Below are 15,396 nucleotides of genomic sequence, written 5' to 3' on the forward strand. Positions count from 1 at the left end.
GGTGCCTCACGAGGAAGAGGTGGTGTGAACCCTTTTATACCCTAGTGACCCTCCTATTATGTTCGATGTGGGATTCAGGACTCTTTCTTAGGTCTGTGACACTACCATCTACATATGGTGTCTAAGGCAACAATGGGCTAGCATCTGCTGATTATGTTTGATGAGATTGCCTGCACCAACCAAAGGCCAGATGTTGTTGATGGTGTTTGAGGCAACAACTTACACTAAGGGCCATTATGTGCTGATTGAGTTCGAGGCAAGTGCCTGTACCAAGGGCAAGCCCGTCTCTGTAACAAATACCAAAGGCATTTGGTTGTTGTTTACTTGGACTCCTAAGAAAGGGATGTCATCGCCCAGCCAAATCGATTGCAATAAAGAACACCATTCATCCCCAACCCCAGAGGTATGCAGTGTAAAAAATGAAATGAGTGGACTTTGGTGGGTATGAAGTAAGAGAGGGATGAATCGAAGTGATGAAAGGTTGAATCTTAGTGGATCATGGTAGCAAGGCCATTCTACCACTTACAATACCTTATCACATATTTAAGCCATTTGTAAAAGATTTTACCCACCACTCTATGGGAATGAGCCCTAAGGAGGCCCGTATGGCTTGTCCGTCGTAAGGGTTACACCTACGACATGTGCCATTGAGGGCCATGGGCCCCTACTAAGGTTGGCAATCGTGCAATGGGTGTGTGCATTATTTCTAGCCTAGATTCTAACTTAGAGGTGTTCAGTCATAATCTAGTGCGTGGTAGCTTCACACTACTAGCTTTCCAACCAAACACGATGACCAATTATGCCAATCAATGGTTTTTCTCATACTAGGTGTGACACTACCACTAGTAGGGTAAAACTAACTTGTTTCATGGTAGTCTAAACCTAGCTCATGTTTTCTAGTGGTATGGGTGAACAATCTAACACTTGGTGAATTCTGCTTCACAATGATAGGAAAAGCCAACATCAAAGAATCAAAAAGCAATGTTGCTATGAATGCTTGGTTATCATAAGCCAATTATCCCTCTTGTAACTTTTCTAACACCTCTAGCTTCAAATTTTAAAGGTCTAAAGGATCGATAGGCCACACTTTCATGATTCATATTCGTACTGGAAAATAGAATCAAATAACCTTTTACCCTTTTGTTCCACACAAGATTTCTATTCTTGTTAAGCTCATCTTAGGACACCTGCATTATCTTTTAACAAATGTGCTACCTTAGCCAAACTCCCCAGCTAACAAAGTTCCAAAAGAAAAGGTCATGTCCCACTTTTGATTCATGGAATAAGTAAAATAATGTTAAAAGTTGTGATATTTCAATTTTGCCCAATGGCTCCCACTTATCCTATACCTCTCAAGTCATTTCACAAAGTTGGACTTTGCCAAGCTCATTCCCTTAGTTGTTGTTTTGTTGGATAGTAAATAGGGATAATGGGAATCTCATTAATCCATTTATGCACGTCACTAATTAGATGACGAGGCATTTGGTTACCCTAAAAGAGTCATAGTTACTCCCGTTATTTACCTGCACTTGGTTGAATTTTTTCACTTTGACATTCAGAGCATTGGCAAAAATCACATTGAGTGAGCATCCGTAGGGACCATTGCAATGCTTTGTTTTAATTAAATAGTTGGATTCCCCTTATTCATAATAGTTCTAAGTCAACTATTCATCATCTAGGAAAGACCTCCAAGGGAGCCATTCCCAGTCCATCCCCTAGCTGGCATGTGATGACCCATTCTCATTGTAATAGTAGCTCAAGTAGTGCACTAGTAGCCGATGGGTTCAGGATTGGGACCCCATGCCTAGCCTTTAGAGCTAACCCTTTTCCTAAGGTTACAAACCCATTTTATCAAAATCCTTTACCTATATTGGTTCATCGACCAAAGGTTGCTCACCTTAGAGACCTGATGCGATTATGAGTATGATTAGGCATGGATGGTAGTTGGTTCTCTAGATTTTCAAAGGCCGGTAGGGGCACATTAGAAACCATGCAACATGTAGTGCTCTTTTGGTTGTTGGACCCTACCTTTGGTTGAGCCATTTTTAGGGTAGGCAAGCCATTAAATAAAAAAGATAACTCTTTCTGAGGCCCCCACCAACATCTTCAAACTCTTTAATGTTGCCATTAGTCACTGTATCTTGGTTTAGGAATTTTAGCTTGATTCCCTTTTGAAGCTTGTGCTGGATGTGTTATCAGATGACCTTTCCCCATCTTTTAGGATCGACTAACCCATGTGCAATTGCCATTCACATGGAACCTTTCCCTTCTTTAGCCTCTAAAGTTCTTATTCGAATATTTGCTACTACCACCAAGATCTATACTGATGGTTGCTCTGCTCATGCTTTAGGTTTTGCAGTGCCTCCATACCTTGCTATTCATTAGGGCCTAGCCCTTGCCCTAGGTTGTGTACTTAAGCACCATCCATTTTTAGAGCTAGTTGATTTGGTAGGCACGTGAGTTATTACACACTCCTTAATGGATTTTGACTTTTATTACCACTGTTCTATTATCTTAATTGACCAACACCCTTTGTGGGTTCTAGGTTAGCATGTAGTTAGGCATCGTAACCTAGCTTCTAGTTCATCCTGCATCACCATTTTTGCTTAACAAAATGGCCCACTAAGAGCTCACAATTCCATGGAACGGCTTCATAAAGGAGCCTCACCCTCTTACCTATTTAAAGTTTGAGAATAGGTCAAGGGTGTTGCACCTCCGATGCCTTTAATCATTGGCTTTACTTGATAAAACTTGCTAAGGGCTCTAGCTATCCTGAGAGAAACTTTAGAAGGAGCTAGCTACTCAACATTTCAATTAGTTTTTCACCCTATAGCCAAGTCAGACAAATGATTTGCATGTTAGTATTGCTACGGGCCTCCACCAGAGTTTCCTCTACCTTTGCCTCACTCACACAGTTCAAAAGATCAAGGTTGGTCAGTAGCGCACTTGCGAGGGATCTTGCCAATTAGTTTCCTTGCGCCTTATGGGTTTTCTAGCTCATTCACTTGCAGACATGTCAGACTCCTTGGTTTGAGTTTCAAGATGGGCTAGATGGAGAGCCTGTAGGTTGACCCCAAAAGCACATGTGGGCTGACATACATCTAGATGGCATGTGTTGCATTCCACGATAGTGGCGACAATGTCTCTGTAGGCATATAAAAAGCTTGAGCTTGTGCCATTGCCATGATTTATATCAATCCATGCCCCAAGTCGATTGGTAGCTCTCGCCATTCCACATCCAACTGAGGTGCATCCCTAGCCCCCATCTACTTTTTTACTGATAATTTCATGCACTTTTTGACTCTTTTTTAAAGTCTTTTTCATCTTTCCCTCTTGATACTTGTTCGTTATTGGTCTATTCCTTGTATTCAGCCTTGGATAGAATTTACTACCCCATTAGGGCTACATTCCTAAACAATTCGACTCACAGATAATTCCCATGGTGTAACAGGGTCTAGGCATAACAGGGCTTTCACCTTCTTCGATACCTCTTTCTAGTGGACTTGGGCCCAGTCCACCATTGAGGATGCTTCTCCAGACTACAATTTGGACACAAAGGTGCCAGATTATTAAGTTAGGCTTTTCCCAATTTGCTCATCATTACTAGGGGAATCCTAGTAAGTTTCTTTTCCTTTACTTACTAATATGCTTAAACTCAGAGAGTAATCTTGCCTAACCTAGGGTCACGATGCGAGCATTGATGAGTGATGCGAGGGGTCTGATGGGGTTTAGATGGAAAATAAATGCTCGTCATTAGAGATAATGCATGCTGGGAGCTTTACCAACAACGGTCATAGCACTATCATTATCGAGGACTCACTTTTGGGCCATTGACAACCGACGAGATCATAGAAGGCCATCTTTTGCCCCTTTGCCTGAAGCTTGATGGGTCAGGGGTTAGAGGGGGTGATGATACATGACACCCAGGCAATTAGGCCTTTTACCTAATGGCTTGGGGTGAAACTTGCATTCAAAGACTCGATGGTTCATGGGATTCTGCAATTCACACCAAGTATCATATTTCACTATGTTCTTTATCGATGCAAGAGTCGAGATATCCATTGTTGAGAGTTGTTTTGGTTTTTCATGACAAAAGGAGTCAAGGTGCCACCCATGCATGCAATGTGAACCGATGACAATGGCACACACGCTTTTTTTCATTTCGATCCCTTGGTGTGATTCATGCTGGGGATTCGTTATTTGACCACAAATGATGACACTGATTGTTTTGCTCACTCGATAGGCAAAACAAAGTGACCATCGTGCACACCTACAATCGAAAGAGCCTTGGGGCACGAAGGCAATCTCTCCCCATCGATGTTTTGTTAAGATATTCACATGTCATTCATTGAGAAAGTTTCAACAATGATCCTTCCATAAGTTTACCTATGAAAACCTTGTTATGACTTCTCCTTCCCCTAAATGATAAAGTTTGGTGGACTTCTCATGATGTCGTAGGTAGCAAACCATCCACGTCACCATAATTTGAACACTTCATGGACCATTCAATTGGTAGGAGTGACATGTGGTGTGTACAAAAGGTAGAGATGTAGTTAATGCAAGTTGATGAATCACGATTACTAGGAATTCCTCATTGAAGACCAACAATGGTAATGATCTATCCCTATAATGATGAAATTTCAAAAATTACCCGACCCTATCAGCCAAAGCTATAGACACATTGAATACATTAGTGTATTATGTGTGCGGCCCAAAATATCTAAGGGTATCATAAACTTATTATTGCCTCAAACTTCTTTAGCCTAAAAGGCCGTAGTCATTCTAAGAAGCTAGCCACGAAGGTTCACCTTTGCATAGCTAGTTAGTAGGCTAAGATCTTGTTCGTTAATTGAATTAACCAAACAAATCGCTCTACCAACTAAGAATGGCCATGCACTACCACCCATAGAATAAAAAAAGAGCTCGTAATCTATCAATCCTTAGTATGTCTAGACTTGGTAAGTTTCCATGTGTTGAGTCAAATTAAGCCATAGGCCTCACTACTAGTGGTGCCCTTTCATCAATTCCTTTAAGTTTCAGCCTTGTGACCATACTCCACCTGAAACCCAAAAACTTTCATTGCTTATAAGGTGCTAGAGGAGTCCTAAATGTAACATCCATTGATCCTTGGTTGGCATCATTTATGGTTAAGACTAAGACAATATCTAATCGTCTTTGAGCTTTTAACTTCCATTCTTGATTAATGAAAACATCCTTGGCAAATGCTTTTACAGTTGTTCATCTTTCATAAATCCAAGAATTTCACCTTTGACTATGAAATACGAATGTCCTTGACTATCTCTATTAATCATTACTCTAATCGCCATAGCATCATAAAAAAAGAGAACCAACAGCAATGGGGGTTTCGACGATTAGAGGTGGGGGGCTAGGGGGTGTGCGCACATGATATGTATGGGTGCTGGTCCTTGGCCCTTAAATTGGCCCTCTATCACCCAATGAACCTCAATAACTCACAACTCCTTAATGAGCATCAAAGCTTTTATGGTTCACAGTCAGTAGCCATTCAAGTGTCTGAAATGGGGACACTTTTTTCAAATGGCCACAAAATCTTCTACACTGATTTTTTAGCTGAATGTTTTTGTGGATGCCAACAAAAATACAAGAATTTTTCTATACATGGGATTTTGCAATTCTTACCAAGTATAACATTTTGCTACGTTTTTCATCAATGTAAAACCTGAGATATCTATTGCTGAGAGTCATTTTGGTTTTCTATGACAAAAGGAGTCACAGTGCCACCTGCAAACACACTGCGAAAGGGATAGCAACATCACATGTGCTCTTTTTCATTCTAGTTCTTTAGTGTGATATGCATCGAGGGCTCGTTATTTGGCCACAAACAATGATACCAATCATTTTGCCCATTCAAGAGGCAAAACAAATTGACCTTCGCACACGCCCATGGCTAGAAAGGGCTCAGGGTATGAAGGCACGCTTGCCCTCTCAGTGTTTCAGTAACACATTTGTGGGTCATTCATTGAGCGAGTTTCGACAATGATCCTTCCCTCATTTCACCTATAAAAACATTGTTACAACCTCTCTTTCCTCTAAATGATAAGGTTCAGTGGACTTCCCATGATGTCATAGGTAGCAAACAATCCACATCACCATGATCCAAACACTTCACTAGACATTCAATCAGTAGGATAGACGGTGTGTAAAAAGGGCAAGGATGTAGTCAACATGAGCTGATGACTTGCACTTACTATCCTCAGCATGATGAAATTTTAAAGATTACCCGAACCTGTCAGCCAAGGCTATAGACTCATTAAATACATCAGCGTAGCACACATGCAACCTATAACATCTAAGGGCATCATAAACCTGTCATTACCTCAAACTTCCTTAGCTTAAGTAGCCATAGTCCCTCTAAGAAGCTAGCCACAAAAGATCACCTCTATATAGCTAGTTAGCAAGCTGAGGTCTTGTTCGTTAATGGATTTAACTAGACAAATCAATCCACCAACTAAGAACTACCATGCACCATCTTCCATAGAATCAAGAAAGAGTTCTCAGTCTATCAACCTTTACTATGTCTAGACCTGGTAAGTTTCCTTGTATTGAGTCAAATTAAGCCATAGGTTGCACTCCAAGTGGTGCCCTTCCATAAATTCTTTTAATTTTTAGCCTTGTAACCATACTCCCCCCAAAACCTAAAGACTTTGATTTCTCATAAGGTGTCGATGGAGTCTTGAAAGTAACATCCATCAATCCTTGGTCGACATCATTTATGGTTGAGACTAGATGATATCTAATCATCATCAAGCTTGCAACTTTCATTCTTGATTAATGAAAACATCTTTGGTAAATACTTTCACAATTGTTCATCTTTCATAAATCCAAAAATTTCACCTCTGACTATGAAATACGAATGCCCTCGACTATCCTTGTTAATCATTACTTTGATCTCAAAGGCCACCACAATAGGATAGAAATCCTATAATGTTATCTTATGCTAATGTATACAAGCATAGGCCTACTTTGAGCACTCTATTTTTTTCAAAACAATAGCACTAGAGGAATGACCAGACCAGTTAAGGCTAGGAGCACATCTCTAGCAGAAGGATGAGTAGATAGATGGTCACTGTGGATAGGCCAGATGACCTAACCCTAATTTCAACCATGAGCTTTTTAACTGTAACAACTTAAATATGTCCCATTAAAACTGGTATTACCATAGCTACTCACACCAACTTGCCCTCCAATGGATCCTTATTAAGGGATTTAGATTGTACTCATTTAAATTACCAAACTTATAGAGCCCAATATTATTATTTATTGTGATTACCACCTCATGTCAGGATTTTGGTAATTTGCACACTTGCTACCTTTTTTGGATTTGCTAGTCATTTCTTAGGCTCTCTTTTCGGAATTGAACCCTAATTTTCTGTTACCCTTCACCACCATGGTAGGCCACTATCCTACCATCGAAAGTTGATAGGGTAGAAATTTGAATGATGCGTCATTGGTATAAAGGCCGTGCAAATTGTTGAGTTACTATGAATCATTAGAGCAATGGTCAAAGCTCACATCAACCTTTATTTAATTAATGCATCCCTTCTAGAAGTCGGGGTTCGTTGCACGTATCAGCTCTAGAATTACTATGGTCATTTGAGTAGTAGATACCATCAAACAAACTATAATTGATTTAATGAGCAATTTGTAGTTTCACAGTTTGAATTAGTTATACTTACACATGTATGGCTTAATCTTTGAGACAAGCTTTTGACACTAGTAGGATCAACCACATAGCATTCCTTTAGGATGTTAGCACCGTATGGACCTCAATACACTGACAGAGCAACAAAGAGAGCCAACATGGAGCATAAGTGTTATACATGTTGAGCATGTAAAATGCATAGCATCGAATGAACAAGGGTTAAAATCCTGTGCCCATAGAACATTTCACATCTGAGAGCTTGATCGAACATTACTACACCAATGTGGCCACACAGGTTTGGGTGGTACACTTGAGACATGGGGCATGATTGAGGTCTAACCCATAGCCCCTAAGGACACAAGATGGATGAAGGATGCTAAGACATCCAATTTCAATCGATTTAGGTATGCAGCATAAGATCTCGATTGTGCCCCTAGGGAACGATGACCACATGAGGGAGATTAAAGATGATGGCATGTCAACAGTTCGATGAATCAAGTATGGAGCCTGTCAACACACATGACCATAGCACTACTCATATGCCTATTGCATACATATGGTAGCAACCATGCACACTGGTCCATAACCTACCTAATCGATTACTCAATGAGTGAACAGAGGAAATGATCTACGAGGCCATACCATAACCACTTGGCTGGGGAAAAACACAACCAAGGGCCACGAGATTGCCTTTGCTAACCAATAGGTAATAATGACATGACACCACCAATGCTTGGTCTGGCTAGGGCCTCACACGCAAACTCCACTGCCACCACCCCAAGGGGACATTGCCTGATTTAGGGACTTGTTCTTGAGGTGTTAGATAGCATTGGCTGCATGCAAGGGCTTGGTCGGGCTAAGGCATTTTTGTGGTTGATGAGAAAGGACCACTAGATTACCAAATACTTGAAAGACTAGGCAAGACCAAGCCTGAGATAGCAGTTTCTGCTTGCACCACCCTAAAGAGTCGTTGCTTAATTTAGGGACTTGGTTTAGGGTCTAGGATAGCATCAGCCATAGATGTCATGAACTGTGTATGAGTCCTAGGCCAAGAGGGTCACGATCGGGACTTGCTAGAGATGGTACAAGTGAATCACTAGGAAGGATTGAGACCAAGGTCTTAAAGGCACATACTTTAACTAAGTGTGCAAACTAAGGCTAAGGCCAGAGTGTAGGAGTAAACTCATGGTAAGTTGCACAATGCTAGGCATGAGGACTACTTGTTAGAAGGTTCAAGAGCACCCTAGGATATGGCATAGGTAGTCAGACATAAAAAGGTCTAGAACCATTTAGAGACAGGCCATGCACACAGGCATGAAAGTGCCTAGAAAACCTTAAAGATAGGCCAGGTGTGTGGCGATCGAAGCTCCCAGAAGGGTTGGGTATGGGCATAGTGATAGGCACTGTAGCACCTAGAGAAAAAACCTCTAAAAGACCCTAACTATGAGGAAAATGGCATTTAAATGGAAAAGACTTTAGAACCTATTAGGTGTGGGCACTCACCAAAAGTGCCCTGACTCTTTCAGACCCAAGGGCTTGGTAAGGAGCCTAAAACCAGTATATCTCTAGAAAGGCCTTAGCTGACTTTGTTAAAGCTTGAAAACCCTAAAACTATCTAGAAGGCCTTTAATGGCCATACACTTGGATTCATTATAACCATAAGTACCAAAGGGGCTCAAGTATAAATAGGAGAACCTCCCCCTTATTTATACATAAGCCATAACCAAGTGAAAATAAAGAAGCAAGAATGTAAGCATTAGCGACATAGGCCTTGAGAGCCTTTGTAGAGAACACATAAGGGGCTGTGTTCCAAGAGTAAGTGTACATACCCCATCAAGTAAATAAACTACTATTGCCTTAACCGTTTCCTTTCTAGCTTTTTTCTAAACTCTTAGGAGGTTAGTTGAGTTCTAGCACAAACGAATGGCATAATCAATTAGTGCATGGCACCTAGTCGATTTAAAGACTAATTTAGGCATACAAATGGTAGTTTCCTACCTAAGGTTTAAATTACCAAACTCATAGAGCCAGATATTGTTATTTATTATGACTACCACCTCATGTTAGGATTGGGTAATTTGCACACTTGCTACCTTTTTTGAATTTGCTAGTCATTTCTTAAGCCTTCTCTTCGAAATTGAACCCTAATTCTCTGTTACCCTTCACCATCATAGCAGGCTACTATCCTACCATTGAAGGTTGATAAGGTAGAAATTTGAATGATGCATCACCGGCATAAAGGCCACGTAATTTGTTGAGTTACTATGAATCATTAGAGCAATTGTCAAAGCCTGCGTCAACCTTTTATCTAATAAATGCATCCCTTCTAGAAGTTAGGGTTTGTTGTACGTATTAGCTCTTGAATTATTATGGTCATTTGAGTAGTAGATACCATCAAACAAACTATAATTGATTTAATGAGCCATTTGTAGTTTCACAGTTTGAACTAGTTCATACTTACACATGCATGGCTTAATCTTTGAGACAAGCTTTTGACACTGGCAGGATCAACCATGTAGCATTCTTTTAAGATGTTAGCATTGCATGGGCCTCAATACACTGACAGAGCAACAAAGAGAGGTAACATGGAGCACGAGTGTTATGCATGTTGAGCATGTAAAATGCATAACATCGAATGAACAAGGGTTAAAATCCTATGTCCATAAAACATTTCGCATCTGTGAGCCTGATCGAACACTACTGCACCAATGTGGCCACACAGGTTTGGGTGGCACACTTGGGACATGGGGCATGATTGTGGTCTAACCCATAGCCCCTAAGGCATAAGATGGATGAAGGATACCAAGACATCCAGTTTTAATCAATTTAGTTATACAGCATAAGATCTCGATTGTGCCCCAGGGTAAGATGACCACATGGGGGAGATTAAAGATGATGGCATGTCAACAGTTTGATGAATCAAGCATGGAGCCTATCAACACACATAACCATAGCACGACTCATATGCCTATTGCATACATGTGGTAGTAGCCATGCACACTGGTCCATAACCTACCCAATCGATTACTTGATGAGTGAACAGAAGAAATAATCTACGAGGCCATGCCATAACCACTTGGCACGAAAAAAACACAAGCAAAGGCATAAGACTGCCTTTGCCAACCAATAGGTAATAATGACATGACACCACCAATACTTGGTCTGGCTAGGGCCTCACACGCAAACTCCACTACCACCACCCCAAGGGGAATTGCTTGATTTAGGAACTTGTTCTTGGGGTCTTAGACAGCATTGGCTACATGCATGGGCTTGGCCAGGCCAAGGCATTTTTGTGGTCGATGAGAAAGGACCACTAGATTACCAAATACTTGAAAGACTAGGCAAGACCAAGCTTGAGATAGCAGCTTCTGCTTGCACCACCCCAATGAGCCGTTGCTTAATTTAAGGACTTAGTTTGAGGTTTGGGGCAACATCAGCCATAGATATCATGGGCTATGTATGAGTCCTAGACCAAGAAGGTCACGGCCAGGACTTGCTAGAGATGGTGCAAGTGAATCACTAAGAAGGATTAAGACCAAGGTTTTAAAACCACATACTTTAACCAAGTGTGCAAACTAATGCTAAGGCCAGGTGTAGGAGTAAACTCATGGTAAGTTACACAATGCTAGGCATAAGGAGTACTTGCTAAAAGGTTTAAGAACACCCTAGGATGTGGCACAGGTAAACAGACATAGAAAGGTCTAGAACCATCTAGAGACAGGCCACGCACACAAGCATGAAAATGCCTAAAAAACCCTAAAGGTAGGCCATGTGTATGGGCATCGAAGGTCCCAGAAGGTTTGGCCATGGGCATAGTGATAGGCACTGTAGCACCTAGAGAAAAAGCCTCTAGAAGACCTTAGCTGTGAGTAGAGTGGCACTTAGATGGAGAAGAGTTTAGAACCTATTAGGTGTGGGCACTCACTGAAAGTGGCCTAACTCTTTCAGACCCTAGGTTTTGGTAAGGAGCCTAAAACCAGTATATCTCTAGAAAGGCCTTAACTGACTTTGTTAAAGCTTGGAAACCCTAAAACTATCTAGAAGGCCCTGAATGGCCATACACTTGGATTCATTATAACCATAATTACCAAAGGGGCTCAAGTATAAATAGGAGAACCTCCCCCTCATTTATACATAAGCCATAACCAAATGAACATAGAGAAGCAAGAATGTAAGCATTAGCGATATAAGCCTTGAGAGCCTTTGTAAAGAACACATAAGGGGCTGTGTTCCAAGAGTAAGTGTACATACCCCATCAAGTAAATAAACTACTAATGCCTTAACCATTTCCTTTTTAGCTTTTTTTTAAACTCCTTAGAGGTTAGTTGAGTTCCAGCACAACTGAACAGCATAATCGATTAGTGCATGGCACCTAGTCAGTTTAAAGACTAACTTAGGCATACAAATGGTAGTTTTCTACCTAAGGTTGCATGGTAGCTAGGCTTAAGCTCCCAGCCCATGATAGTTGGTATCAGTGCTATTTTTAACTAGAGTTGGTATCAGAGTAAGTTTCAAACCTTGGTTACGATCAGTGTTAATGTCAGTCTAAGTGCACAGGTAGCTTGTATGTTAGTGTGTCAGTTATGCTGTAAACTTGCATTGGGAAGTATTGTGCAAGTGATTGCTAGTTGTCAATGCCAAGCGTGGGGTATAAATACGTGTGAGTGCTCTTAAGTAAATTGTTGGAAGTCCTTAGTCCAAGCTTTGTAATTATGGTGCGCATGAAAAAGTATGGCTAGTAATTTTCAAGTGGAGTGCATAAGTGAAGTGCAAGAGGGCAACCCACCCACAAGCAAGGAGAGAAAGACTAGTTCAAAGGATAGATTGTCATCCATGGCTTTTCAGTTGGCAAAATGAAAGTTAGCGATAGGAGATTGGAGGGATCAGTTTAAAGACACTGAGGATTGCATCCAACAATTGGACTTGGCATAGGAAGAGCTTAAAAAAGAGATGCATAGTGTCTTGACTCAAGAGATGGAAGTGCTTACGCAACACAATGAAGCTCTAAAGGCTCAAGTGGCATCCTTACGAAAAGAACTAAAGCAACTCAAGCAGGAGTTTGTTACATTTTGGATTGCATAGTTAAAAATAAAGGTTTAGGACCTAGGGTGAAAGTCCTAAGCCAAACCCATTCATGAGAAGTTGCTCAACTAAAAAAGTTGACAACTTCATGTGAGGCATAGGGTAGTACATCCTAATGGTTAGTACAGTGGAAGAAGCCATGGTAAGCTTGCTACCATGTACTTAACTAATGTGGCCTTATTATAGTGGCATCGAAGGTACAATAACATGTAACGAGGGAACACTACAATCACCACGTAAGATCAGTTTGTGAGGGAACTAATAAAACAGTTTAAGCTAGAGTATGCAAAAGAAAAAGCTTAGGCAAAGCTTCACCAATTCACTCAAAAGGGTAGAGTGTGAGACTATTATCGAGAGTTCTTGAAACTATCACTTATGGTTCCCAGCATGCAAGAAGCCTTGTTCTACTTCTTTTACTAATTAAAGTCATAGGCAAGTATCAAGCTGAAGCAGCGTAAGGTCCAAAACTTGAGTCAGGCAATTACAGTTGCCAAATCATTAGTTAAGTATCAACATACCAAGTTTTTTAAGCCTAAGGGCAATAGCTTAAGTGGAGGAGACAAGAGTAACTGCTTTTCATTAGAGGATGAGGTTAAGGAAAAGCCATGACATCACAATGCAAGGGTTGAAGAGCCTAACAAAGACAAAGGTAAGAAGGCTATTACTTTGAGTCACTTCTTGTGTTCAGGGTCACATATACCTAGGGATAGACCATAATAGAAGAAGCTTGTAGGCATTGTGGAGACTTATAAAGAGTCTAATGGCAAGAATAATGGTAACAATCAGCACGTTGAGGACTCTAATGGTGTGTTGAGGCTTGGTGCTATTCCGATGAACCAAGTGAAGCAAACTTCTCAAGCTCTCAATGAAAGTGATAATGGTGTGGCTATGGAGAGCCACTAGTCAAGCCAATAGGATTAATAGAGTGTAGTCATGGAAAGCCACCATTTGAACTAAAGAGATCAGGTAGACCCTTTCATTAGAGTGTATAGGGGTGACTCTTAAGCAAAAATTGGTTTGGCAACAAACGTGTCACTGTCAAGGTAAGAGAAAGGGATGATCACGATTAGGTGCCAAGGACCATTAAGATAAGAGACAAATAATGAACCAGTGTGCATGTGTGCTAGAGGATCGACATTCCTTTAGCAACAAGGGTATTGCTAGGATAAGTGGGAGAGAATATCATAGACCGTACATGAGTCCTAGACCAAAAGGGTCATATGATGGGACTTGCTTGAGATGGTACAAGTGAAGCACTAGGAAAGATTAAGACTAAGGTCCTAAAAGAACATATTTTTTGTAAGTGTGCGAGCCAAGGCTAGGGCTAGAGTGTAAGAGTACACTCATAGTGAGCTACAAGGTGCTAGGCATAAGAACTGCTTGCTAGAAGGTTCTAGAATACCCTAGAATGTAGGATAAGCAATCAAGTACAAAAAAGCCTAAAACTACCTAGAAATAGGCCATGTATATAGGTATGAAATGGTTAAGAGAAGCCTAGAGGTAGACCAAATGCATGGGCACCAAAAGTTTCTAAAAGGTTAGGCATGGGCACATGGACAGGCATTGTAGCACCTAGACAAAAAATCTTTTAGAAGACCCTAGCTATAGGTAGAGTGGCACCCAGATGGAGAAGACTTTGGAACCCATTTGGCGTAAGCACTCAATGAAAGTGTCTGAACTCTTCCAAACCTAGGGCCTCGATAGGGAGCCTAAGACTAGCATATCTTTAAAAAGGCCTTAGCCGACCTTATTGGAGCCTGGTCACTTTAGAATATCTAGAAGGGCCTTACTGGCCATATAGTTTGATTTATTGTAACCACAAGTACCAATATGGCTCAAGTATAAATAGTAGAGCCTTTCTCTCATTTGTACAAAAGCCATAACTAAATGAAAACATATGGAAGCATGAGTGTGAACATTAGGGACTTAAGCCTTAAAAGCCTTTGTAGAGAACACATAGGGACTAACATACCCCATCAAGTAAATAAACTAGTCTTGCCTTAACCATTTCTTTCATAGTTTTCTCCTACACTCCTAAGAGGTTAGTCAAGTTCCAGCACAAGTGCATAGCATAGTTGGTTTGTGCATGGCACCGAGTCTTTTTAAAAGCTAACTTAGGCATATGGATGGTGGTTTCCCACCTAAGGTCGTATGGTAGCTAGGCTTAAGCTCCTAGCCTATGACAATTGGTATCAAGCCAGTTCTAAATGTGTAGCTTAAGTGTTAGTGTCGGTGTTGGTGTTGGTGTCGGTTCTAGTGCATGCGTAGCTTAAGTGTTAGTGGGTTGATTATGCTATAGACTTGTAATGGGAAGTGTTGTATGGGTGATTGTTGGTTGTCGGTGCTAAGAATAGGGCATAAATACACTTGAGTGCTCTTAATGAAATTATGGAAAATCCTTAGTCTGAGCTTTGTAATTGTGGTGCATGTGCCAAAGCATGGCTAGTAACCTTCAGGTGAAGTGCACGAGTGAAGTGCAAAAGGGCCACCCACCCATAACAAGGGGAGAAAGGCTAGTTCAAAGGATCTATTGTCATCCATGGACTCTCGATTGGTAAAATGTGAGTTAGCCATGGGAGATTTAATGGATTAGTTCTAGGACACTAAGGATTGCATCCAAGAGTTAGACTTGA

At 41.0% G+C, this 15,396-nt stretch overlaps 1 non-coding gene and 3 pseudogenes across 1 annotated transcript; all 4 read right to left on the reverse strand.

Annotated features, from left to right (window-relative positions):
- Positions 1-460: 460 nt before the first annotated feature.
- Positions 461-3,686, reverse strand: LOC149512418 (25S ribosomal RNA; annotated as a pseudogene).
- A 231-nt stretch (positions 3,687-3,917) lies between these two features.
- LOC149512419 (5.8S ribosomal RNA) lies at positions 3,918-4,073 on the reverse strand. Its single transcript, XR_016332233.1, has one exon. It is a non-coding gene; the product is annotated as a 5.8S ribosomal RNA (ribosomal RNA).
- Positions 4,074-4,363: 290 nt separating this feature from the next.
- On the reverse strand, positions 4,364-5,664 carry LOC149512420 (18S ribosomal RNA; annotated as a pseudogene).
- Positions 5,665-6,013: 349 nt separating this feature from the next.
- Positions 6,014-7,772, reverse strand: LOC149512421 (18S ribosomal RNA; annotated as a pseudogene).
- Positions 7,773-15,396: the final 7,624 nt, after the last annotated feature.

Source organism: Durio zibethinus, chromosome 22, assembly GCF_047325235.1.
Source record: "Durio zibethinus cultivar Kanyao isolate XHJ-2024 chromosome 22, ASM4732523v1, whole genome shotgun sequence".
Lineage (NCBI taxonomy): Eukaryota > Viridiplantae > Streptophyta > Magnoliopsida > Malvales > Malvaceae > Durio > Durio zibethinus.